This window comes from Emys orbicularis, chromosome 12 (assembly GCF_028017835.1).
Source record: "Emys orbicularis isolate rEmyOrb1 chromosome 12, rEmyOrb1.hap1, whole genome shotgun sequence".
In the NCBI taxonomy this organism is placed as follows: domain Eukaryota; kingdom Metazoa; phylum Chordata; order Testudines; family Emydidae; genus Emys; species Emys orbicularis.
The window spans coordinates 51,633,273-51,659,000 of NC_088694.1; the positions used below are offsets into that span (position 1 = coordinate 51,633,273).

A 25,728-nucleotide genomic window follows, 5' to 3' on the forward strand; every position below is an offset into this window, starting at 1 on the left:
TCTGGGTGTGTTGGAGGGAATGACATGGGGTTTGGTGTGTGGATGAATGTGGCTGGTGACGGGGAGACCATGGCAGAGAGCTTTTAAATGTATTTAGTGTTACTAAATCCCCGTGCACTTTGACTGTGTAAGGCCAAACTCTTTCCTGCAGGGATACAAGATCATGGTGTGTTTGTTTCACAGGCTGGTCTTATTTACTTTTAGTGTAAGGATGGGTTGAGGACGTCTAGAGGCAGAATTTACAGGGCCCAGACTGGACAGTCAGTAGTTAATTCGGTTCATCACCGGTGCGCAGACACGTTTTCACGGAGCGATCACTCTTCACTGGTTTCTTCCTCTGTCCTCATGAATTTTCACCCTGTGCAAGTGAAAACAGAGGCTGTCCCTTTAGTGCCATCTAGCGGAAAGATCTCCTGCTTTTCTAGACAGATAAATAAAAGCGTTGTAGATGTCTGTGCAGGCTTCGCTTCCCCCTTTTTTTCGGTCCCTGGCGCAGTAATAGGTGGCAGTGTCTGCAGCTGTCAGCAAGCGGAGCTGCAGGGAGAACTGGTTCTTGGAGGAGTCAATGGAGATGGTGATTCGGCTCTGGAAGGATGAGCCGTAGTTCGTGTTCCAGGTGGAACTGCTGTAATATCCCTGTCCCAGCCACTCCAGCCCTGTCCCGGGAGGCTGCCGGACCCAGCTCCAATAGTAACCACTGGTGATGGAGTGACTCGAGACCGCGCAGGTCAGTGTGAAGGTGTCTCCGGGCTTCACCGCTCCCTGGCCAGATTGTACCAGCTGCACCTGAGAAAGGACACCTTGGGGGAAGGAGAAAGCAGAGCTGACTCACTTGGAACCGGTGCATTCCCCACCTCGGTGTTCCTGGGGGTCCCGTGAAACACTCACCTGATGGGGCAGTGAGTAGGAAAAGGGAGCAGAGCAGTGACAGTGTCATGGTGATGGTTAATGGAGACACTCTCCAGGGGGCAGGACCTGTCAGTTCTGTATCTGGGGAGAGACTGCGGCTCCTAGTACCAGGGGTTGGTATTTAACAGGAACCCCCCGGGGCAGGGATTTGCATGCGGGTTCCCAGTGTGGGTGGAAGACAGGGTGAGCGCTCACTACCTGGCCGTGTCCCCTTTACATCCCAGGGAGGCAGTTCTTTCAGCTGAGCACACATGTAACGAGAGGAGGTGGCTGTGAGAGGGGGGTTTGGAGGGTCAAAGAACAGGGCACTGGGACTCAGGCAAACCCGCTGGGACAGGGATTATCACGCGGTTGCCACCCAAAGGGGCTAACTACATGGAAGAGCTCTCTCCGGGGAGGGCTGTCTCGCGGTTGGGAGGGTCACACACGCTCTTCATGCCTTAGGGGCGACCTCGTGCACTGAAGTCGATTGGTGTCTCCCCATTAGAGCAGTGCCCGCTACAGAATGTGCTGGGGAGATAGAGTAAATATGAACAACGCACAGGCGCTGTGAGTGGAAATGAGTCTGATGGGGCAGGACGGAGGTCAAGCTGCGGGGGAAGAAAGGCTGGCAGCACGCAGCAGAGAGCGGCAATTGGCTGTAATAACAGGCGGCGGAACTGGAGGTGGCCAGGAAATGCAGCTGGTGTTGGGGCTAACAGAACAAGGGCCGCGCGCCTGTGGAACCAAAGGGTGGGGCGATGCAGTGGAGGGAAATGGAGCGCTTCACTTCGGAGTCAGTTTTCAAAGAGAACAGTTTGGTGTGTGAGTCCTGCCCACTGCTCAGCTGTAAGGAATCCAGCCTGCCCTGTGTGTGTGTGTGTGTGTGGTGGGAGTGAGTGTGATAATGTGTGTGTGTGTGTGTGTCTGTGTGGTGGGAGTGAGTGTGATAATGTGTGTGTGTGTGTGTGTGTGTGTGTGTGTGTGTGTGTGTGGTGGGAGTGAGTGTGATAATGTGTGTGTGTCTGTGTGTGTGTGGTGGGAGTGAGTGTGATAATGTGTGTGTGTGTGTGTGTGTTGGGAGTGAATGTGATAATGTGTGTGTGTGTGTGTGTGTGTGTGTGTGAGTATGCGCGTGTGACCTATATGTGCACAATAGTTCCACTGATGCCTCCAAACAAGTGGCAGTGAGTAGGAATAGCGCCTGTGTGTGTCTCTTGCAGGGACGTGAGCTGATAGAAGTTTCCCTCCCCCCCCCCGAATATAACTCCCCCTCAGTCCGTGCCTGACTCTGCTTCGGGTGGGGATGTTTGTGTAAAAGGGCCTCGAGTGTCTGCGCGGACCCCACTTCCCCTTTTTGTGCCAGGCCCTGCTCTGCTCTGTGCACTGTGTGCCGGGCGCAGTAATAGGTGCCGGTGTCTGCAGCTGTCAGCGAGCGGAGCTGGAGATAGACTTCGTCCTTCGAGGTGTCCCTGGTGATGGTGATCCGGCTACTGAAAGCCGAGTTGTAAGCTGTGTTGCCTCCGTCTGCAGTGCTCTGGATGCGCCCCATCCACTAGAGCCCTTTCCCAGGGGGCTGCCGGTTCCAGCTCCAGTAGTAGCTGCTGACTGAGAGACCTGAGACCTTACAGGTGATACTGAGGGTCTCTCCGGGCTTCACCATGCCCGGGCCAGTCTGGACCAGCTGCACCTGGGAGAGGACACCTGGGGAGGCGGGGGGGAGAGAGAGAACAGGGCTGAATCTCCCTGGTGCATTCCCACCTCAGTGTTTCTCAGGATCCTATGCAATACTCACCCGATGGTGCAGTGAGTAGGAAAAGGGAGCAGAGCAGTGGCAGTCTCATGGTGATGGTTAATGGAGACACTCCCCAGCGGGCAGTTCTGTGTCTGGGGAGAGACTGAGGCTCCTAGATCCAGGGGTTTGTATTTACACAGGACCCCCCAGGCAGGGATTTGCATGTGGGTTCCCGGGGCGGGTATAAGAGCTGGTAGGGGGTGAGGGCTCAGTACATGGCGATGTCCTCCAGAGAGACTGTGCTCAGCTCAACACAGCTGTGTATTGGTCTGGTGAATTGCCTGGGGCCATAGGACAGAGGACAGGAGTCGCAGGCTCGGTTCCTAAATCACCCACTCGCTCTCTGTTGCCATTGGGTAAATCCATCTAGGGGCTCTGCGTACACAATTCCCCCTCGTGTTGCTGGGCGGTGGGTGCCCAAATCCCCTAGGCAGGTTGGTTAATCTCCGCTTTTGTGACTCTGGGACTCAGTTCCTCATCTGTAAAATGGGGTTAATGAGACTTCCCTGCTTCACGTACAGAGTGTGAGGGTGAAATCCAGGACTGGTTGTGAGTCGCTGACACGTTCCAGTGACAAGGGGCAGAGAAGAACAGAGGCAGGTAGGGGGCTGGGCATCCAGCCGCCAGTGAAATCCAATGAGATTCTGGTTCCTAAATCCTCCAGGCTTCTTAAGAACATAAAAGTGACCCTACTGGGTCAGACCATAGGTCCATCTAGCCCAGTATCCTGTCTCCTGACAGTGGCCAATACCAGGTGCCCCAGAAGGAATGAACGGACAGGTAATCATCAAGTGATCCATCCCCTGTCACCCATTCCCAGCTTCTGGCAAACATAGGCTAGGGACACCATCTCTGCCCATCCTCACTAAAAGCCATTGATGGACCTGTCCTCCATGAATTTATCTAGTTATTTTTTCAACCCTGCTATTGTCTTGGTCTTCACAACATCCTCTGGCAAAGAGTTCCACAGGTTGACTGTACGTTGTGTGAAGAAATACTTCCTTTGTTTGTTTTAAACCTCCTGCCTACTAGTTTGATTTCATGACCCCTGGTTCTTCTGTTATGGGAAGGAATAAATAAGACTTTCTTATTTACTTTCTCCACACCAGTCATGATTTTATAGACCTCTATCATATGCCCTCTTAGCTGTCTCTTTTCCACGCTGAAAAGTCCCAGTCTTATTAATCTCTCCTCATATGGCAGCCGTTCCATACCCCGATAAACCTCCATCCTGAATTCATGTAGAGTCCATCTACTTTGTGTTGTAAGCTGGGGACGAGAGCCCAGGGTGAGAGTTGGGTTTTACCTGTCAGTTCCTTGTTTAAACCATAGTCCTGCAATGAAAAAGGACATTGTTTTCACTGCTGTTCTGACATATCAGTGTAACATTTCCTTGTGTGAACTTTATGAAATCCTGACTCTCTCCTTCTCAGTTCCTGCATCTGCCTCTCAAGAGAAAAATGACAGCATTAAATGTCCTGAATGTCTGTGTAGAAACCGCTTCCCCTTTCTGTATGGGTCCTGCCTTGCTCTGTGTCACTGTGTATCCCCGGTGCAGTAATAGGTGGCGGTGTCTGCCGCTGTCAGCGAGCGGAACTGCAGGGAGAATTGATTCTTGGAGGAATCTATGGCGATGGTGATTCGGCTCTGGAAAGCTGGGGCGTAGTTGGTGCCCTGGCTAGGTCCGTATATATGCCCCATATATTCTAAACCTTTCCCAGGAGCCTGCCGGACCCAGCTCCAGTCGTAGCCAGAAGAAATGGAGTAACCAGACACGGTGCAGGTCAGTGAGAGGGTCTCTCCGGGCTTCACCACGCCCGGCCCGGACTGGACCAGTTGGATTTGGGACCGGGCACCTGCAAAGACAGGAAAAGTTACAGTTAAATCCTGACCTCTCTTCCTAAGGGTTTGATCATTTCCCCTGAATTTCTCCTCCTGACTTACAGGGCGAGAGAGCGAGTAAAACCAGAAGTGACAACACATTTTCCATCTTCTTAAAAAGTTGAGAAAAAGGGACAAAGAATGAAATTCACTTCAGCCTGTGGACAGGCGGGTCCCGTGAGAACCCAGGAGCTGCTATTTAAACCGGGACCCTGGCTGGGAGATTTGCATAAAGATCAGGCACTCCAATATCACCCTTGAATAGGAGCTGAAACCACCTGAGCTCTTTAGCTCCTTTGTTCAGTTGCTCTCTCAGGGCTGTGTAACCAGGCAGGGAACTGAACCAGCTATTAGCGAATGCTGTGTGATCTGGCCCGTTTCTTTCTTTCTTTCACCAGACTAGAAGTCTCCTAATGAAATTAATAGTCAGCAGCTGTAAAACAAATTTAAGGAACTACTTCTTCCCACAAGGCACAGTCAGCTTGTGGAACTACCTTCCATGGGATGTTGTTGTGACGGGTTGGATCACAGAAACCCCCTTGGGAGCTGCCACCCAATGTGCAAAGACTACCCCTGCTTCTGTTTTCCCTGCCAGCTCAGGACTCCAGCACCCCGTCTCGCTGAGCCAGACACTCCAGTCTGCTCTAACAAAGACTCAGGGTCTGAATCACTTGTCCCAAAGCTGCAAGTTTACCTGAAAACCAGCTCACAGGAGTGTGCTTGTCTTTAGCACTCAGATGCCCAACTCCCAATGGGGTCTAAACCCAGATAAATCCGTTTTACCCTGCATAAAGTTTATGCAGGGCAAACTCATAAATTGTTCGCCCTCTATAACACTGATAGAGAGATATGCACAGTTGTTTGCTCCCCCAGGTATTAATACATACTCTGAGTAAATTACTAAATAAAAAGTGATTTTATTAAATACAGACAGTAGGATTTAAGTGGTTCAAAGTAGTAACAGACAGAACAAAGTAAGTCACAAGCAAAATAAAATAAAATGCGCAAATCTATGCCTAATCAAACTAAATACAGATAATCTCACCCTCAGAGATGCTTTAGTAAGTTTTTCTCAGACTGGACACCTTCCAGGCCTGGGCACAATTCTTTCCCCTGGTACAGCTTTTGTTCCAGCTTAGGTGTTATCTAGGGGATTCTCCATGATGGCTCCTCTCCCTCTCTGTTCTCTTCCACCCCTTTATATATCTTTTGCATAAGGCGGGAACCCTTTGTCCCTGTGGGTTTCCACCCACCCCCACTGGAAAAGCACCAGGTTAAAGATGGATTCCAGTTCAGGTGACATGATCACATGTCACTGCAAGACTTCATTACTCACTTGCCAGCACACACATATACAGGGAGACTCACAGGTAAACAGCCATCTGCAGACAATGGGAGTCATCAAGATTCCAAACCATCATTAATGGCCCACACTTTACATAATTACAATAGGCCCTCAGAGTTACATTTTATATTTCTAGTTTTAGATACAAGAGTGATACATTTCTACAAATAGGATGATCACACTCAGTAGATTATGAGCTTTGTAATGATACCTTACAAGAGACCTTTTGCACAAAGCATATCCCATTTGCATTATAGTCACTTATTATCAAATTTTTTATAAAACTATCCCAGTTACATTATATTCACTTATTATCATGTTTTTATAAAACCATGTAGACTGCACAATGTCACACCCTCCTCCTGAACTTACTGCCAGAGACTTGGACACTGACCATGGCGGAGGCAGTATACCTAAAATTCGTTTTTGGGCTCCCCTATGGGGCAGACACTCCTGTGTCCCCCAAAAGGGAAAGAGACCCTGACCCAGCTGTAGGCTCACAGCTACCAGCTATGAGGGACCTTTCGCTGGCCAGCAAAATCCCCCCCCTTTCACTCAGGTTGGGTTTGCTTCCAGCTAGAGTCCTTGGGGTTTGTTCCCACCGCAGCAGTCACCAGGACCCCAACTTCCAGCTTCAGGATACATGTCTCTGTGCACCTCTTCCACTCCATTACAGCCAGGTCATGCTTCTGGGTCTTAATTGCTTTGTCTCTTAAGTCCAGGTTGGTGGGCACCCTTTTCTTTTTCCAGGTCAGCCTTTTCCCAGGCAAATTGTACATTAGTTATCATTTGTCTTCCCTTGAGACCACCACTCGATGAGCTGGGATACCACAGAGAACACCCTCCTGCCAGAACAGGCACCCCTCCACTCCTGTCTTGCTAAATTAGACACTCCAGTCAGCTTCAGCACAGACAGAGGTTGGGCCACACCCATCTGCAGTTCACTGAAACTGAGATCACTCAGCTCAGGGGCTTCTTAGTTAACAGAGACATTCCCAGCACCCATTGTTCAGTCTTTCTGGGCAATTTGAAACTTGTGTAGTTTTAGCTTCTTTTGATCTTCATTCTTACTTATTTTGCTTCCTTTTCTGTCCCTACTTCCCTTTCCCGAAATAAGCAAACAGAAAATAACAAACCAGTAACCACTTTGTCTGTTCTCCAGCCACCACACTTAAAACTCACTTAAAATCACTACCAGTATCTCAAAGCAATCAGCTGTGCACAGACCCTGCTCGACTACCCCACTGTGACGGGTTGGATCACAGAAACCCCCTTGGGAGCTGCCACCCAATGTGCAAAGACTACCCCTGCTTCTGTTTTCCCTGCCAGCTCAGGATTCCAGCACCCCGTCTCGCTGAGCCAGACACTCCAGTCTGCTCTAACAAAGACTCAGGGTCTGAATCACTTGTCCCAAAGCTGCAAGTTTACCTGAAAACCAGCTCACAGGAGTGTGCTTGTCTTTAGCACTCAGATGCCCAACTCCCAATGGGGTCTAAACCCAGATAAATCCGTTTTACCCTGCATAAAGTTTATGCAGGGCAAACTCATAAATTGTTCGCCCTCTATAACACTGATAGAGAGATATGCACAGTTGTTTGCTCCCCCAGGTATTAATACATACTCTGAGTAAATTACTAAATAAAAAGTGATTTTATTAAATACAGACAGTAGGATTTAAGTGGTTCAAAGTAGTAACAGACAGAACAAAGTAAGTCACAAGCAAAATAAAATAAAATGCGCAAATCTATGCCTAATCAAACTAAATACAGATAATCTCACCCTCAGAGATGCTTTAGTAAGTTTTTCTCAGACTGGACACCTTCCAGGCCTGGGCACAATTCTTTCCCCTGGTACAGCTTTTGTTCCAGCTTAGGTGTTATCTAGGGGATTCTCCATGATGGCTCCTCTCCCTCTCTGTTCTCTTCCACCCCTTTATATATCTTTTGCATAAGGCGGGAACCCTTTGTCCCTGTGGGTTTCCACCCACCCCCACTGGAAAAGCACCAGGTTAAAGATGGATTCCAGTTCAGGTGACATGATCACATGTCACTGCAAGACTTCATTACTCACTTGCCAGCACACACATATACAGGGAGACTCACAGGTAAACAGCCATCTGCAGACAATGGGAGTCATCAAGATTCCAAACCATCATTAATGGCCCACACTTTACATAATTACAATAGGCCCTCAGAGTTACATTTTATATTTCTAGTTTTAGATACAAGAGTGATACATTTCTACAAATAGGATGATCACACTCAGTAGATTATGAGCTTTGTAATGATACCTTACAAGAGACCTTTTGCACAAAGCATATCCCATTTGCATTATAGTCACTTATTATCAAATTTTTTATAAAACTATCCCAGTTACATTATATTCACTTATTATCATGTTTTTATAAAACCATGTAGACTGCACAACGTCACAGTTGTGGAGTGCAAAATTAAAAATTGGATTTAAACCGAATTAGATGAATTCACAGAGAACATCAGACATTAAGCATGGCAATACTCGTTCAGATCAAAGGTCCATCTAGCCCAGTATCCTGTCTTCCAACAGTGGCCAATGCCAGGTGCTCCAGAGGGAATGAACAGAACAGGAACCATCCCCTGTTATCCATTCCCAGCTTCTGGCAAACAGGGGACGGGGCACTTCACAGCATGGTTTTGCATTCCTGACCGTCCTGGTTACATAGACCTTTCCCAGACCTGAAAACCAGCTCTGTGTTGCTCAGGAACGTGTCTCTTTCACCAACAGAAGTTGGTCCAGTAGAAGATATTATCCCACCCACCTTGTCTCTTTGATAGCCTGGGACCAACAGGGCTACAACAACACTGCAATGCCAACCACCTGCCTCTGAAGCATCAGCTACCGTTGGAGGTAGGATGCTGGATTAGATGGATTTGGAGTCTCATCTGATATCTTTTCTACGAGATAGGAAAAAAACTCATTTGTTCATTTACAGAGTTTTGGAATACAAGAGAATTCTCTACTCTCTCTCTCTCTCTCGCTTTCTCTCTGTGGATGCTTATATTACTCCTGGAGGGAATGAGTTCTGCTCTGTGTCAAGGGGGGTGTGTGTGTGTGTGTGTGTTGTGATGATGTAACTAAAGATGTGATTACAATCCTAATGAGATTAACCCGTTATAAGTCTCGCTTCCCGCAACTTTCCTCTCCCCAAAGCTGAACCGCTAGAACAAATCTGAAACAGAAATAAAGAGTCCACACACAAAACTGGCACCCATTTAACTAAACGGATTTAAATTAATTCAGTGTAAGTGCTTTTTGTAGACAAGTCCCCAGGGAGCTGTTGCTGTTTTAAGGTCACTGTGCCAAGATTTACATGAACGTTTAGCACTAAAAGTTGTCTAATGGGGAGAGGAGGGAGTGGAAAGGGAAAGCAGAAGATGTCCCTTCATTTCCATCTAGTACAAATTTTGTGTGTGTGTGTTTCCCTTCCTCTACACAGATAAATTACAGCATGACAGGGGCCTGAAAGTCTGGTCAGAATCTACTCCCCCTTTTTGTCCGGGTCCCTGCTTTCTCCTGTGTCACTGTGCACCCTGATGCATCCCATTTCAAAAATCATGTCAACAGGATGATGGGGGTTAGCAATGCATTTTTCCACTTTACAGACAGTGGGGACTTGGTTATTTTAGGCTTCTCTTACTAATTTAACAGACTAGATGGATTTCAGTCTATTAATAAGCTCTCTCTGGAGAGAGCTTATTAATAGGAAAGAATGGGTGGATGGATGGTCACATCATTAGCTGAATTTAATATGGTGCTAAAGTATGCATGTGTGTGTGTGCACACGTTCGCATATAGGTGTGTGTGTTCCTGCAAATAATTTCTGTGACTATGCTTCAAGAAGAAATGGTTTCATGAGTTTTGACTGAAATATCCAAGAATCACAACATGGGTGGAACCGGAAAAAGGAGGGTCAGGTTCTATGTGGTGCCTAATTTGATGTAACACCACAGGCCCAAACTTGCAAACTTCTTCAAGCGGCCAAGCATGGGCCTCCAAGTACATAGCATTGACTCAATAAATATCAGTTCCCTACAACTCTGCCTGCCTGCTGCATCACTTATTGCTAACGAAACACACAAGAATGTGGTGTGGGATTTTCAAAAGCAGCTCAAGGCCAGAGCTACAAAGTATTTAGATACTTAGAGGATTTTGAAAATTCCCATATTTTTAGAAGTCTGCTCCCAAGTATTTACAGGTGCAGATAGATACCTAGTAGCATTTACAACAGTACCTAAGTACTTTAGACACCTAATTCACTTCAAGACTTTTGTAAATTCCATTGGACACCTGTCTACATCTTTAGGCACCTAAACACCTTGTAAGTATGTCTCCTACTAATTTAGGAGCAAAATCCTCACTGAAGGTAAAAGGAATTCATCCTAAATTACTCAGGTACTTTAGAAAATCCAAAATGGAGAATTTATATTCTTTGTAGAAGTGCTGGTCACCCACTACATCTCTTTGAAATCAAGGGGAGCTGCAAGTGCCCAGTGCATTTGGGGAAGCATTTTTAAAGGTATTTAGGTGCCTAGTGAGATTTTCAAAATGCATACAGGTGCCTTTTCCCCATTGAACTCAAGGGGTCTTGGGCACCTTGGGTATTTTGAAGGTAACCCTCAGGCACCTGAGCATCTTTAGAAATGTGGCTCTTCCTCTCTTTCAAAACTGACTTTGCAAAACAAAATTGCCTCCAGGAAAAACGAATGAAGGAAATAATTCTAGGGATCGGTTTAAACAGATCCCTTCTTTCTATTTGTAAAAGGGTCAATATAGCCACTCAGCTGGAAAGAAACGAAACGAAACGAAACACTGGGCAGATGAATCAGCGAAATTCAGACAATCCGATCATTTCTTGGGGTAAAATTGAGCTCTCAAAGTATTTTACAAAGTAAGTAATTGTATAGATGGGGAACGGAGGGACAGAGCAGTGACTTGCCCAAATTCATCAGCAGCAGAGACAATAATAGACTCCAGGCCTCCTGCGTCTCAGTCCAGTGCCTTTATTCACTAGACCACGCTGCCTCCTGTGTGGCTTTTGTACTCCGTCCTCGGGTTTCTGGACAAGGCTTCGGTTAATTCAGGCTGAGCCTAGTGGGAGGATGTATTTCTGCAATATTCTGCTGTGTGATGTAGTCATGTCCCAGAGGGAGATCCCCAGACACACAGACAGCTCCCTGCCTTCTCTTATATTCCTCCCTGTTCCATCGCCCCCCTCCCCCTGGTGAAACCCACATGCAAATCGCTGCCCCAGGGGGGTTCCTGTTTAAATACAAACCTCTGGTGCTCGAAGCTCAGACACTGCCACATGGTGATATCTGACTGATCGCTGCCCTGCCCTAATGAATCATGGAGTCTCTATGGGATTTCAGTTTGCTGTTGTCTACCCTGACTTGTGAGTATTTCTGGAGAACGCAGGGAACTTTCATATCCTAAACTTGAGGTCTATGGAGTAAAACTGGGGTAGGAATAAGAAGGCCCATAATCACTTTCCCTGTTCCCAGGCATCCACTCCGAAGTTCAGGTGGTCCCGTCTGGCCCGGGAGGGGCGAAGCCGGGAGAGGCCCTCACCCTGACCTGCGCTGTTTCGGGTGATTCCAGCGGTGTCATCACTAATGGCTGTTGTGTATGGAGCTGGATACGGCAGAGTTTCGGAAAGGGTTGGAGTGGACGGGATGTATAAATAAAGGTGGAAGCACAAGCTACGCCACATCCCTCCAAAGCAGGATCACCATCACAGTCGATTCCTCCAAGAACTGGTTCCACTCCTGCAGCTCCGCTCCCTGACAGCCACAGACACCATCACGTATTACTGCGCCTGAGAGACACAGGGCATGTCTACACTACAACGTCGATTTTATAGAAGTCGATTTTTAGATATCGATTTTATACAGTCGATTGCGTATGTCCCCACTAAGCGCATTAAGTCGGCGGAGTGCGTCCTCACTACCATGGCTAGCATCGACTTACAGACTGGTGCACTGTGGGTAGCTATCCCACAGTTCCCACAGTCTCCGGCACCCATTGGAATCCTGGGTTAAGCTCCCAATGCCTGATGGGGCAAAAACATTGTCACGGGTGGTTTTGGGTTGTCAGTAGCCCTTCCCTCCATGAAAGCAACAGCAGACAATCATTTTGCGCCTTTTTTCCTGGGTTACCCATTCAGATGCCATACCACGGCAAGCATGGAGCCTGCTCAGCTCACCGTCACCGCTGCTGTTGTGGGCAAGTCTACTGTGAGGTCTACTGTGATCCAAGTAGCCAATGTAATCATTGACATTCTGTTATCAAGGGAGTGACTCTGGGAAATGAGCGGGCCTTTTTAGATTTTAGGTGCATCATATTCCTGTCCTTGGTCGCTGGTGAAGAAGTCTTGCAGCCGTACATTCCAGTCTGGTCAGCGCGGTAACACTGTGTACAGGGGTTTGCCGGGGCTCGACCCTCTCCGGGGTGGCGGGGAGCCACACCGGCTCACTATACACGGTTGACATTGGGGGCAATTAGTTTGGCGGCGGGGTCTCCCTTGGCAACCCTTGCGTTACCTGTAACAAACACTGTGAGCCCAGGCCCTGGGTCAGAGCGGGGCAGCAATGAGTTAGGGGCTCAGGCCCTCTGGCAGGGCTGAGCAGTCCATACAAACAATATCAGGCCCAGGCCCTAGGTCATGGCGGGGCAATACAGAATCCGGGCTCAGGCCCTCAGGCAGGGCTGAGCAGTAGAAGTACAAACAGTTGGGAGCCCAGGCCCTGGGTCAGGGCGGGGCAATAATGAGGCAAAGGCTAAGGCCCTCAGGCAGGGCTGAGCAACAACAGTAGGCCCAAGCCTCCCCAGGCCTGGGGGAGGGGGAGGGGGACACCCGCGAGTTTGGTGGCAGGGGGGATGCAGGCCCTCCCACTCCACTGCATCCCAGCCCGGGGCCCTAGCAGCGGCGGAAACTCGCTGCTGTCAGTGGGGATCCTGGCCACAACACACTGACATCGGCTCTGGCAGTGCTGTAGCCAGACTGGGCTCGGCTGCCCCCGGGCTACTTCCACACTCCCCCTCGGGTAGGACCATAGGTGGCAGGTTTGTATAATTTTTGGTGGTGCCCAGAATGGGTCTAATCCCCCCCCCCACCCTATAAACCAATATATATATATTTTATTAAATAGTGTAAAAATGGACTGGAAGCCGTAAGTGTTTAAGTTTCTCTTTATTGCACAATCACTATCATAAAAAAAAATTATGTAACTAAGAATATCAACGTTATTAATACTCTTTTGAATATGGAAACGACCATACACTGTTTGTTCAATAACCCTCAAAAACAAATACTTTCTAAAATTAAAACAAATATAGCCCCTTCTTTTGCGATGTTCTTCAGGAGGCAGCAAACACTTTTCGTCGTTGTTTGGTTCTTGAAATGAAGTCATCCAGGAGACTTGCAATGTCCAATTCAGAGGTAAAGCTCTTATGAACGTGCAGAAATGTCAAGTGATTTAGACGTTCTTGACCCATTGTCGTTCGCAAATAATTTTTCAGTCGGCGCAAGCAACTGAATGATCGTTCTGCGGTGCAGATTGTAGTTGGAATGGTGTAGAATAATTTCAGGAGAATTGTAACTTCTGAGAACATGTCACTCAAGCCTTCATTTTGTTTTAGAAATTGCTTCACTTCACTCACTGAATTAAGCTGGCAATTTCTCGATCTGCAAATATCACTCAACATTTCTAAATGAAGAAATAGTTTCTCCGTGTTGATGTCACCATGGAAAGCTTCACTTATTGGGACAATGTCCTGTTTCGAGCCATTTGCTGCCTCAGTTATAAGCTTCTCCAATTTTACTGTGAATGTACAGCTTTCTTTTGAAAACCTCTGTTCAATGGCAACTTTGCAAGCATCAATGATCTCAACATATATTTGATGAAAATACTCTTTGGGGTCACTGAAGGTGTGAGGAAGGCTTCCATGGTCGAGCCATCTTGGTGGTTTGCGTTTTCTCGGGAGTGTAGGCTCATCTAAATAAAGATTTCTTGCCTTCTCTACTGTTGTTTCCCAGAAGTGATTGTATGATGAGTTGGTGCGCATCCCACTCAACACCTCTTGCAACAGGCCAACTTTCTTCATAATGACATTTCTTGTCAATGACACATTTGGGCTTTGAATTTTTGCATTAGCTTCTTCTACAGGACCCATGGCTTTCACAAGAACTGTTAGTGTAAAATATGTTGAAAAAGATTGAAGTTGCTTCGAGAATCCACTACATTTTAAGCCAAATTCATTGGAAGAGTAACTAAGTTCATCTAGGCATCTACCATTTCTAATGCTACCACTAATCCTAACTCTGGGTACACTTACACTTACACTTCCTGGTTCGGCGACAGGCAATCGATCTTCTGGGATCGATTTATCGCGTCTTGTCTAGACGCGATAAATTGATCCCAGATCGATCCCGGAAGTGCTCGCCGTCGACGCCGGTACTCCAGCTCGGCGAGAGGAGTACACGGCATCGTCGTGGGAGCCTGCCTGCCGTGTCTGGACCCGCGGTAAGTTCAGACTAAGGTACTTCAAATTCAGCTACGTTATTAACGTAGCTGAATTTGCGTACCTTAGTTCGAAGTGGGGGGTTAGTGTGGACAAGGCCTAAATCCTCTCTCTCGAGCTTCAATCCCGATCCTAATTTTTACTCAAATACTGACCCTCGCCCTAACCCCAATCATACATTCTTCTTTAACCTAACCAAAACCCACCCCTTAATCCCTTTATTTTAACACATAAGATGTATTATTTCCCTCTTTCTGGGTCTTCTCTAAATTCTCACCAAAAGGCAGCCAAGACAGGGAAGAAAAACCCCAAGACTGTTCCATCCCAAGTGTTTGTTTATTGGGGATAAATGGCCCAGGCACCCAGGAATCACCAATTCGGGCGCTGCACAGCTCGCTCTGGGTTGCTGCAATTCCCAGGCCGGTGGGATTTTGTGCCAGGAGGATAAATATGACTTCTGGTGCCTCTGTTTGTGGTTATCTCACCCAGATTGTTGGTGCTTCAAGCTCTTTGATAATTCCAGTCCCTTGTGCCCTTTGAGACTCTCCTCCTGGGTTAGGAGCCAGAGCGGCTCCACCTACAGAGAGTTGACGAAGGGGCTGGCTGTCTGGAAGTAATATCCTGGATCCTGTGAAAATTACTGTCCTGTGGCTAAGCAGAGTTTGGAGATAATTATTTTTTTTAAATAGTTTTGACAGCCAATATTCATGTCTATTTGAAACCATTTTTGACTGTTATATAGTTGCACAGAACTGTGTGTTTTCAGCATGATTTTACTTTGATAATTTGTAAATTTCAATGATGGTGGATGGAAATATGTTTTCGGGGGGGGGGGGGTTCATGTGTTTGATGAAATTCAGGTTTACCAACGTTTATCAAGACAAATCTGCTCCCTCCAGGCCTACAGATAATGTAAGACCTGAGATATTAAACACCCTGCTTCCCCTTTTTGTACCAATCCTGCTTTGCTCTGTGTCATGGTGTATCAGGCGCAGTAATACGTGGCGGTGTCTGCAGCTGTCAGTGAGCGGAGCTGCAGGGAGAACTGGTTCTTGGAGGAATCTGCAGAGAGGGTGACTCGGCCCTTGAGGGATGGGGTGTAACTTGTACCCTCGCTATTTGGATGTAGGAGTCCCATCCATTCCAGCCCTTTCCCAACAGCCTGTTGGATCCATTGCCAGTAGTAAGTGCTGTCAGTGATGGAGACCCCAGAGACAGCACAGGTCAGGGTGAGGGTCTCTCCGGGCTTCGCCGCACCCGGGCCGGACTGGACCAGCCACACCTGGGAGAGGACACCTGGGGAAAGGAAACAAAGCAAGGAACGATGTAGCCACTGAATGTCTCTCTGTGTGTCCCTAATTCCCCCCACTGCCCCATAGACACTCACAGCTGGGGGCGGAGAACAGGGACAGGAAAAGCAACAAAGATTTCAGTCTAGTTTTCAGGCAATGAGGGAAACTCTCCAGGGGGTAGTACTGGGCAGTTCTGTGTCTGGGGTGAGACTGAGGCTCCTAGAACCAGGAATTTAACCAGGAACCCCCGGGGCAGGGATTTGCATGCGGGTTTCCAGGGTGGGTATAAGAGATGACGGGGGTGAGCGCTCAGCACATGGCGATGTCCCCTCGGGGACAGGTGTCCCCTTTATACCCCAGAGAGACCGTGCGCTCAGCTCAGTGCACATGTAATGACAGGAGGTGGCTGTGAGAGGGGTGGGTTGGGGGGTCCAGAGGAGGGGGTCTGGGACTGGGACTCAGGAGAACCTGCTGGGCCAGGGATTTGCATGCGTGTTTCACCCCCCTGTGGAAACACTACCAGGGTGACCTCTCTCCAGGCAGTGCTGTCTGGTGCGTGGGAGAGTCACACGCCCACTTCATGTCACAGGCTGTGATCCAAAGTCTGCTGAAGTCTATGGGTGTCTGTGACGTTTTCTGATTAAAATATGACTATAGAGATCATTGTTGCAACCACTATTACATATTTGCAATGAATCTTATAGAAAATGTGGCATATAAGACATCTATGAAAAGGTTATGATTTGCAGGTTATGATTATGCTATCTGCATGCATGTATCATTTTTGTATTTGAAGTTATAAGTATTGTCTCTATAGCTGGAATTCAAATGTTTGCTCCTGGGGTAACACCCACAAGGTAGCTGGCCAGCACATCTTGGAGGGACTATTCAAATTGAGAGGGCCATCAAAAGGTCACTTAACTGACAATGGACCATGGGAGACGCCCATCTACACTGAGTGGACTGACCTATAAACATGTCTTGGTAAAGACATAATGTTTTTGTTAACTAATATAGATTTTGTCATATTATAGAATTAAAATATTCATAAATATTAATAAAAATATATCGGTTCTGATGGCACAAGATTAGACCTTGATGAACGTGTTCTCTCAGATCAGCTGATTATATAAACAAACCACTACTAGTGGCTGGTACTGGATTAAGTGCTTGTTGAAAGGTAGAGAATTGTTACATTTTATTGCAGGGGTGGGCAACCTTTTTGGGCTGAGGGCCACATCTGGGTGGGGAAATTGTATGCAGGGCCGGGGCAGGGGGTTGGGATGGAGGAGGGAGTGCAGGGTGTGGGAGGGGGTGCGGTGTGCAGGAAGGGGCTCAGGGCAAGGGATTGGGGCAGAGTAGGGGTGTGGGGGGGCTCAGGGAAGGGGGTTGGGGTGCAGGAGGGGTGCAGGGTGTGGCAGGGGGTTGGGGTGCAGGAGGGGTGTGGGGTGTACGAGGGGGCTCGGGGCTGGGAGTTGGGGGGTGGGGTGCAGGAGGGGTTCAGGCTCTGACCAGCGCCGTTTACCTAAAGAGGCTCCGGGATGGCAGCAGCATGCACCGGGGCCAGGGCAGGCTTCATGCACGCCTATCGTGTCCCTGGCCCCGCACCGCTCCAGGAAGCGCTGCGGCCCCTGGGGGAGGAGGGAGCAGAGGGCTCCGCGGGCTCTGCCCTTGCCGCGCCTCCAGGTACCTTCCCCAAAGCTCCCATTGGCTGCGGTTCCCAGTTCCTGGCCAATGGGAGCTGCGGGGGGGCAGGGGGGGGTGGCGGGGCAAGGGCAATGCACAGAGCCCTCTGCCCCCCTGCGCCCAAGGCTGCAGGGACGTGGTGCCGGCTTCTTCTGAGAGGCTGCGGGGCCCGCAGCGCCAGGGGGGCAATCCCGCAGGCTGGATCCAAAGCCCTGAGGGGCCGGTCCGGCCCGTGGGCCACAGTTTGCCCACCCCTGTTTTAGTGTCTTTATAGTTTTACGTCTAGTTGACTAAGGAATTATTTATGTGTGAGAATTCCTCATTATTGTCTTCATATGGTAGCTAAAAGAGGTGACAGGTTGATTGGTTGAGCCCTAGCTTGGTAGCTTGGCTGTCATCGTAGGCTTTCGTGGTCTATAGGCCCAGATTCAAGGTGAAAATTTGTGAGGACAATCTTGTACAGTGAGTTTCGTGAGGATACACATTTGAAATTTTGGACATTATCCCCCTGTCTGTATCCGTATCTGTGTTTACTATATATATATATATGTCATCTCTTTGTCTCCAGCTCAGCCTGTTATATTATAGCTTGCGTGCTTGAGTTTTGATTCAGTGATAAGGATAATAACCTGTCTGATTGTTTCATTTTGTGTTCTTAATTAGTATTCCTTCATTTTAAGTCTTTTCAGCATTTGTGTCATATTCAGCATTTGTGTACATGTTCACAGTAGAAGATTTCAAGTGTGGATAGGCTACATCTTTACTTTAGAGCATTTCAGGTGTAAGTAGGACACTTATTTACAGCAGAACATTTCAAGTTGTAAAGGCTATTTATTGTAAGCAGAGTCAGGATGAGCTCTATCCTGACATCTGGTGGTGAATTATGGCGAGTGTGGAAAAGAACTCCAGGGGCTGATCTTGTTTGCATAGGCACACCCACTCGCCTGGCATGAAACAACAGCAACTGAAAGTGGTTACTTTGGCTGGTGTGGGATCCCCAGTTTCTCTGTTATTGGGGCAGGGAGAATAAAGTTTTGTTACCCTGATTCTGAGAATCAAGGCCAGTGGAACTGTTGTATGACAGAAGCACTGAGTGAGTCCTTCACCATTACCTAAGTAGCACTTGCTTGACAAGGGGCATGGGTTACAAAACCCAGTGAATTGAGAGAGATTGGGGGTAGGTATTTGTACCTGGTGGTGTGGGTGCCTTTTCTGAGTCTGAAACACCAATTGTATCTTCTCCTCCTCTCTCCACTGTTGAATGTCAGAGCTAACTTTGATTCTATTATGAGTGTAGTTACAGGCTGCTGAGCTGAGTTCATGTTGGGCCAATAGTGCACCAGCACTGGGGCTCCCCTACTATCACTAAGTGCTGAAATCACAAAAGAGCTAAAGTTACCAAGAGCTGAGATCACTGAGGCTGTGTTAACTAGTGGGGGAGCCTGAAGCTATATTGCTAAGCGGCTGGAAGAGCAGCTAGCAGAGTGGAGCCTCGTGGGGATGGTTGGAGCAGAGCCGAGCGGCTGGAGGAGCAGCTAGCAGAGCGAAGCCTTGTGGGAGCGGCCCAAGGGATGGCTGAAGTGGAGCGGAGCCGAGCGGCTCACAGGTCCGTGAGCGGAGCGGAGCAGCTGGTAGAGCAGAGCAGTTCGTGGGACGGCAGGAGTGGCTCACGGGACGGCTGGTGGAGTGGAGCGGCTCGTGGTGAAGGCTGCGGCGGAACCCCATGGAGAGGCCGCTGGTTGGCCTCGGATCACGTAAGGTGCCCCTTAACACTCTGCGCACTCCCCCCCCCCTTGAACTCTGGGGCTGCACTGACCAGGGACAGAGACTTTGGGGGGTTGTTGGACTTTTGGGACTTTGGTGATTCTTGGGTTGCTGGTTTCAAGAACCAACGGGAAAGGACACGGCCCAATCTGCTGGGGTGGGTCTTTGCTCATGGTTTGGTCTATGAACTCTAGTTGTGGTGTTTTCCCAATTTAATGCTATGTCGTTTACCTCATGTTATTAAACATTTTCTGCTACACTGAGGCTCTGTGCTTGCGAGTGGGGAAGTATTGCCTCTTCGAGGTGCCCAGGGGTGTGTGTAAGATTTTCCCAGGTGGGGGCTCGAGCTGGTTCCATGTCACGCTGTTGGGAAGGGACCCCTATGTACTGAACCCGGCCCTTGCTGCTATCAACTGGCCTGGCAGAAGGGTTACATTATTAACAATGGAACATTTTAAACTGTGGATATGCTACTTATTTACAGACGAACATTTCAAATATGGTTGACTACATGTTGCGTATTTTTTATCAATTTGCCTGCATCGGTGGCTTCAGTTGAACACACCTTCAACATGTTGAAGCAGGTAAAGAACTATCACTGTTCAACTACAGGACAAGAGCATTTGAATGGGCTCGCCATGCTTAATATCAATTGTGACATTGCACAAAAGCTAGATTTTCCCTCAATAATTAGTGCATTTGCACAGAAAAAGGCTAGAAAAGCATTGGTTAAATAAAAAAAATCAAATTATGTCTCAATCTTTTTTTGGTGCCTTATTTTGTTTTCATGTGTCATCATTTTTTATTTTTATTATGGCTCGGGGCGTCAAAAGCTGGAAGTGGCCCGGGCCTCTCTGGAGCTCTGAGAGGGCCTGGCTAGATCCCTTGTGTTACCAATGTTTTAATCTGTTTAAATAAATGGGCCAGACCACCAGCTATTGTCAGTCGGGGTAGCAGCCTTGGGATCCACGGAGCTTTCAGAATTCAAATCTGTGAGGTTCTGACCCCAGAACGATTGTCCTTCCTTTGGCCTTGTCCAAAGCTCAGAAAAGTCAGAGAAAGTTTTCAGAATCGAGTGCAATGGGCATTGGATCAGCCCCTTAATACATTTCTCTCTCTGAAGGCAGCAGACTCTGTCCCCTGACACCAGGCAAGTGTCAATCACCAAGAGAGTGATGGGTGTAGATAGATAGATAGATAGATCCACTCAGGTCTTTTATAACATTAGTTAGAAAACACAACATTACCTTGGATATGTCATTAAGCTCACACATTTCTGAGAGACAAAGCCTGAATTTAGTCCTTTCTTTGGACAAATCTGATCTATGGAATTTCTCCAGAAGTATAATCTGGTAAAATGTCAACAGCTAGTACCGAGGAAATACCCATTTGTGCCCTGGATAGAGTGAGCCCATCTATCTAGGGCACCTGCTGACAGCCCCGTTCAACTCCTAACATCTCTGGATGAAATATACCTGTAACTCCCTGTCCTGGGGAGTTCCTGTTTAAATACAGGTAGGTTAATTGGATTGTATTGAGAGGGGAAGTCAGATGGGTGACAGATCAATTATGTGACATGGCCCTAGATTCTCAGACCAGATCAATGGGTGGTATTCAATGAGGCCTATAGACGTGAAACAGTGTGCAGGGCAGGGCAGGGACTCGATTAGTTACGTAAGTTGTTTAATACCTGCAAGCAAATAGTACAGAAATACACAATGATCGATAGCAACATTGGGGGTAGCCCAGTGCCTTGTTCTGAATGACAGGGTTTTTGGTTTTGTTTATCGCGTTTTATGCCCCCTGATTTTAAGGGGATGTAGAATGGGAGTCTTTACTGCCCATAAAATTTACTTTAAATGTATTAAAAATAAGAGGAAAAGGTCCAGGTACAGCCCTTTTCACTCAGGAGGGGACCGGCCCTTGGATCTGTGTGCTGTGTGATGCTAGATTTGGCTAGAGCAGGGCACCTTGCAATGAACACGTTGCTTTCTCTTTTGAGTTTCCAGTGCCCGGAGTGTCAGGGTCTCACGAGTTGGGGTTTTCCCTACTGACCGCAATGGGAGGTTTTTGTCTGAGCTCACAATGGCTTCCCCTCACTGTGTCTCCCACACAGTAATACCGGGCGGTGTCCTTGGGCTTCAGGCCGGTCATTTCCAGATACAGCAGGTTGTTGGGATTGTCTCTGGAGATGGTGAATCGGCCTTGGACCGAGCTGGCATAACGTACAGTACGGCTGGCCCAGTAGCTTATAGCTGCGACCCACTCCAGTCCCTTACCAGGAGCCTGATGGATCCAGCTTATCCAGTGGTCTCCGAAGGGGAACCCGGAGGCTTTGCAGAAGAGGCGGAGAGAGTCTCCGGGCTTTTTCACATCCCCGCCAGACTCCACCAGCTCTTGGGACCAGACACCTGGCAATAAAGTTCTGTTACAGGGAACATTAATATCTAGGGAATAGGATAATAATCCCCCACCTCCCTAATACAGTGTGTCATAAACATACAGCTAAGGGTAGCATAAAATCCCTCCTTTACCTCTAAAGGGTTAAGAAGCTCAGATAACCTGGTTGGCACCTAACCAAAAGGACCAATAAAGGGAGAAGATACTTTCAAATCTGTGGGGGAAGATTTTTGTTTGGGCTGTTGTTGTTCTCTCCGGAGACAAAGAGAGAGACCAAGCAGGTAATCCAGCTCCTACTGAATGATACATCTAAAAGTACAGAAATAATAAGTAAGAGCAAGAAAATGCATTAAAGTATCTTTTGTTTTAGCTTGTGAATTTTCCCTGTGCTAAGAGGGAGGTTTATCTCCGTTTTTGTAACTTTAAAGTTTTGCACAAAGGGGAATCCTCTGTGTTTTGAATCTGACTGCTCTGTAAAATTACCTTCCATCCTGATTTTACAGAGGTGCTTCTTTTACTTTTTCTTTATAATAAAGTTCTGTTTTTAGAAAAATGATTGGTTTTTAGTGTCCTAAAAACCCAAGGGGCTGGTTGGTTACTCTCAAGTAACTCACCTTGGTTACTCTCAAGCCTCCCCAGGAAAGGGGGTGAAGGGGTTTGGGGGGGATATTTTGGGGAACTCCAAGTGGTCCTTTTCCTGAATCTTTGTCTAACTCACTTGGTGGTGGCAGCAGTACCCATCCAAGGACAAAAAAGAATTTTTGCCTTGGGGAAGTTTTTAACCTAAGCTAGTAAAAATAAGCTTAAGGGGTCTTTCATGTGGGTCCCCACATCAGTACCCTAAAGTTTAGAGTGGGGAGGGAACCCTAACACAGTGAAAGGAAGAAAATACCTTCCAGAGCTCCTGTAATGAGAACAAGATATAACCAAAGCCTCGTTGTCCCGGGTGCTGGCGGGGAAAGTTCTCAGGGGGTTGGCTGGTAACTGCACAGACCCAGGGGTCTGTGGGTTGTGTCTCCGATCGAGCCTGGGCAGAGGGGGAGAGAGAATTAAACAGAAAACTGACACCCTTATTTACATATCCCACTGCTTATAGGAGAATGTTTGGAGTTATTTGGCCGGTCGCTCTAGGAGAGGGAGTCGGACTGGTGCTAACTCTGTGTCTGGGAAGCGCCCAGCGAGTGTGGGGCCATCTGACCATTTTGGTGCACAAAGAGCTCCCTTGAATCCTCTCACACCTCTCCAGGTGTAAGGGCTGAGCTACAGTCTGTTGAAGGGAACGGAAAAAGTCACCTTTGGCTTTAGCGGACTGTAGATCAGGCCCTTACAGAGAAAACTATTTCGCTAGTGAGCAGGGCAGCATCATGGGTAATCATGGGACAACATCATGGGAGTTTGGAACCTGATGTCTTCTTTCAAGAGTGTTAGGTCGATAGTGGCATTGGGTGATTTTTCAAAGGGAGCTGAGACATTAGTACCCGATTCCCAACAAACCACAGTAGGGGTTTGACACCCAGCGCATTTAGGCACCTTTGAAAATCCAAGTCCTAGTTATTACACCAGTTATTACAATTGATTCCCGAAATAATCCTCTTCTGCACGGTGCATTTTCACGTTGGTGTCTGATAAATGCCAAATTCAAACATCTGAATATTCCAGAAGCCCCAGTTGTTATGGACACATGATCATATAAAAAGGGAAATAAGGACAACTAGGGGAATTACAGACCAGTCAGCTTAACTTCAGTACTCGGAAAGATAAGGGAGCAAATAATTACGCAGTCAATTTGCAAACACCTAGAAATAATAAGGTGATAAGTAACAGTCAGTATGGATTTGTCAAGAACAAATCACGTCAAACCAACCTAATAGGTTTCTTTGACAGGGTAACAAGCCTTGTGGGTAGTGGGGAAGTGGTAGACGTGGTATATCTTGACTTTAGTAAGACTTTTGATACTGTCTCACCAGGGCCGGCTTCAGGCACCAGCGCAGCAAGCAGGTGCTTGGGGCAGCCAAGGGGAAGGGGCAGCACGTCCGGCTCTTCGGCAGCAATTCGGCAGCGGGTCCCTCGGTCCCTCTCGGTAGGAAGGACCTGCTGCCTAAGTGCCGCCGAAGAAGAAAGTGGCGCGGTGGAGCTGCTGCTGAAGTGCCGCCGATCGCAATCGCGGCTTTTTTTCCCCCCCCGCTGCTTGGGGTGGCAAAAACCCTGGAGCCGGCCCTATGTCTCACTTGACTGTCTCATAAACTAGGGAAATACAACCTAGACAGTGTTCGTGGGCTTTCCCTTCACCCTCCCACTTCCCTGGTTCTTGTCAAGCAGACAGCAAGCAGCAAAAGACCAGAAGTCCAAAGTGTAGACAATGCGATATTTATTGGGGTTAGTTCCAAGCAAATGTGTCCAGAGCTCTACACACTGGCAGAGTCCGTTTCCCAGTGTTCCATTCCCAGCTCTGACACCACAGAGCCTTTACCCCATATCCCCTTCTCAGCTCTAATGCCCCAGAGCGTTTACTCCGTGTCCCCCTTCCCAGGTCTGATGCCCCAGAGTGTTTACCCCATGTCCCCCTTCCCAGCTCTGACCCCTCAGAGCATTTACCCCATGTCCCCCTTCCCAGCTCTGCCCCTTGCCTGTGTCCCCCTATTCCGACCTCCTCCTCCTTAGCAGGCCCAAATTTACCTGCAGTGCACACCCACAGTCCCACCCCTTACAACATAGGGTCATGTTCCATTTTGGACTGGGGGTCCTCATCCCACCCCTTTTGTGCCCCATCGGAGGGGTAATGAGTGAGGTTATGCTCTGGTCAGGGTCGGGCATTTTTTGGTCTTTTAGTGTTTTATACCTTCCCTCCTGAGCCCCTTTGCACCTCCTGACTGGTTGCATGATTTTACCTTGAGATAGGGGTTGAGGCAATCTTAAAGTGTGCTCCGAGTAATTAACTGCTCTTATCTGTTCCCATTGTACTAACAAATCCAGGTGACTAGACAGAAGCAACATCACAGTGTCTTTGTCCCTTGTTTACACATCTTAGTATAAGAGTATTGAAAAGTCAAATCCAAAATTCTATCCCAGGCTAACAAACAGACATATATATATTCTGGGATGTATTAGCAGGAGTGTTGTAAGCAAGCCAGATAGTTCTCCCGGTCTACTCCACGCTGATTAGGCCTCAACTGAAATATTGTGTCCAGTTCTGGGTGCCACATTTCAGGAAAGAGGTGGACAAATTAGAAGAAGTCCAGAGAAGAGCAACGAAAATAATTAGAAGTCTAGAAAACATGACCTATGACAGAAGAATGAAAAAACTGAGTTTTTTTAGTCTGGAGAAGAGACAACTGAGGGGTGCGTGATAACAGTTTGCAAGTACATAAAAGGAGGAGTACAAGGAGGAGGGAGACAAATTATTCTCTTTAACGTCTGAGGATAGGACAAGAAGCAATGGGCTTAAATTGCATCAAGGGGGGTTTGACATTAGGAAAAACTTCCTAACTGTCAGGGTTGTTAAGCACTGGAATACATTTCCCAGGAAGGTTGTGGAATCTCTGTCACTGAAGATTTTTAAGAGCAGGTTTGACAAACACCTGTCAGGGATGGTCTAGAATAGATAATACTGAATCCTGCCATGAGTGCAGGGGACGGGACTAGATGACCTCTCGAGGTCCCTTCCAGTCCCAGGATTCTATGATTCTATAGATGGATATTGAGCTCTGAAACCTGAGGACTGATTTGTTTTTCACTCTGGTTGTAGATCCCATTCCTCTGCCCAGGGTTGGATTGTTTGTGGAAGTGCTGCCCCCACGCGGCGCACGGGAGAAGTTCGGTTCTGCCGCTCGGGTTTTTGTATAAGCAGTATTGGGATTCCCCTCAGGGTGTGTCTCGCACAGTGATACTGGGTGGTGTCCTCGGGTTTCAGGCCAGTCATTTGCAGGTACAACAGGCTGTTGGGATTGTCTCTGGAGACGGTGAATCTCCCTTTTACCGAGTCTCTGTAGTGTATGCTGGTGCTGTACATGTAGGCGACTCACTCCAGTCCCTTCCTGGGAGCCTGGTACTCCACCTCCCCGAGAGGATTAACAGCTGTTGTGTATTGGGTGAAACGCTTCAGTGCCAGTGTAAACGAG

At 47.9% G+C, this 25,728-nt stretch overlaps 2 pseudogenes; both read right to left on the minus strand.

Moving 5' to 3' along the window:
- Positions 1 to 387: 387 nt before the first annotated feature.
- LOC135886384 (Ig heavy chain Mem5-like) lies at positions 388 to 3,913 on the minus strand (annotated as a pseudogene).
- Positions 3,914 to 4,219: 306 nt separating this feature from the next.
- On the minus strand, positions 4,220 to 25,619 carry LOC135886385 (uncharacterized; annotated as a pseudogene).
- Between the last annotated feature and the right edge of the window lie 109 nt (positions 25,620 to 25,728).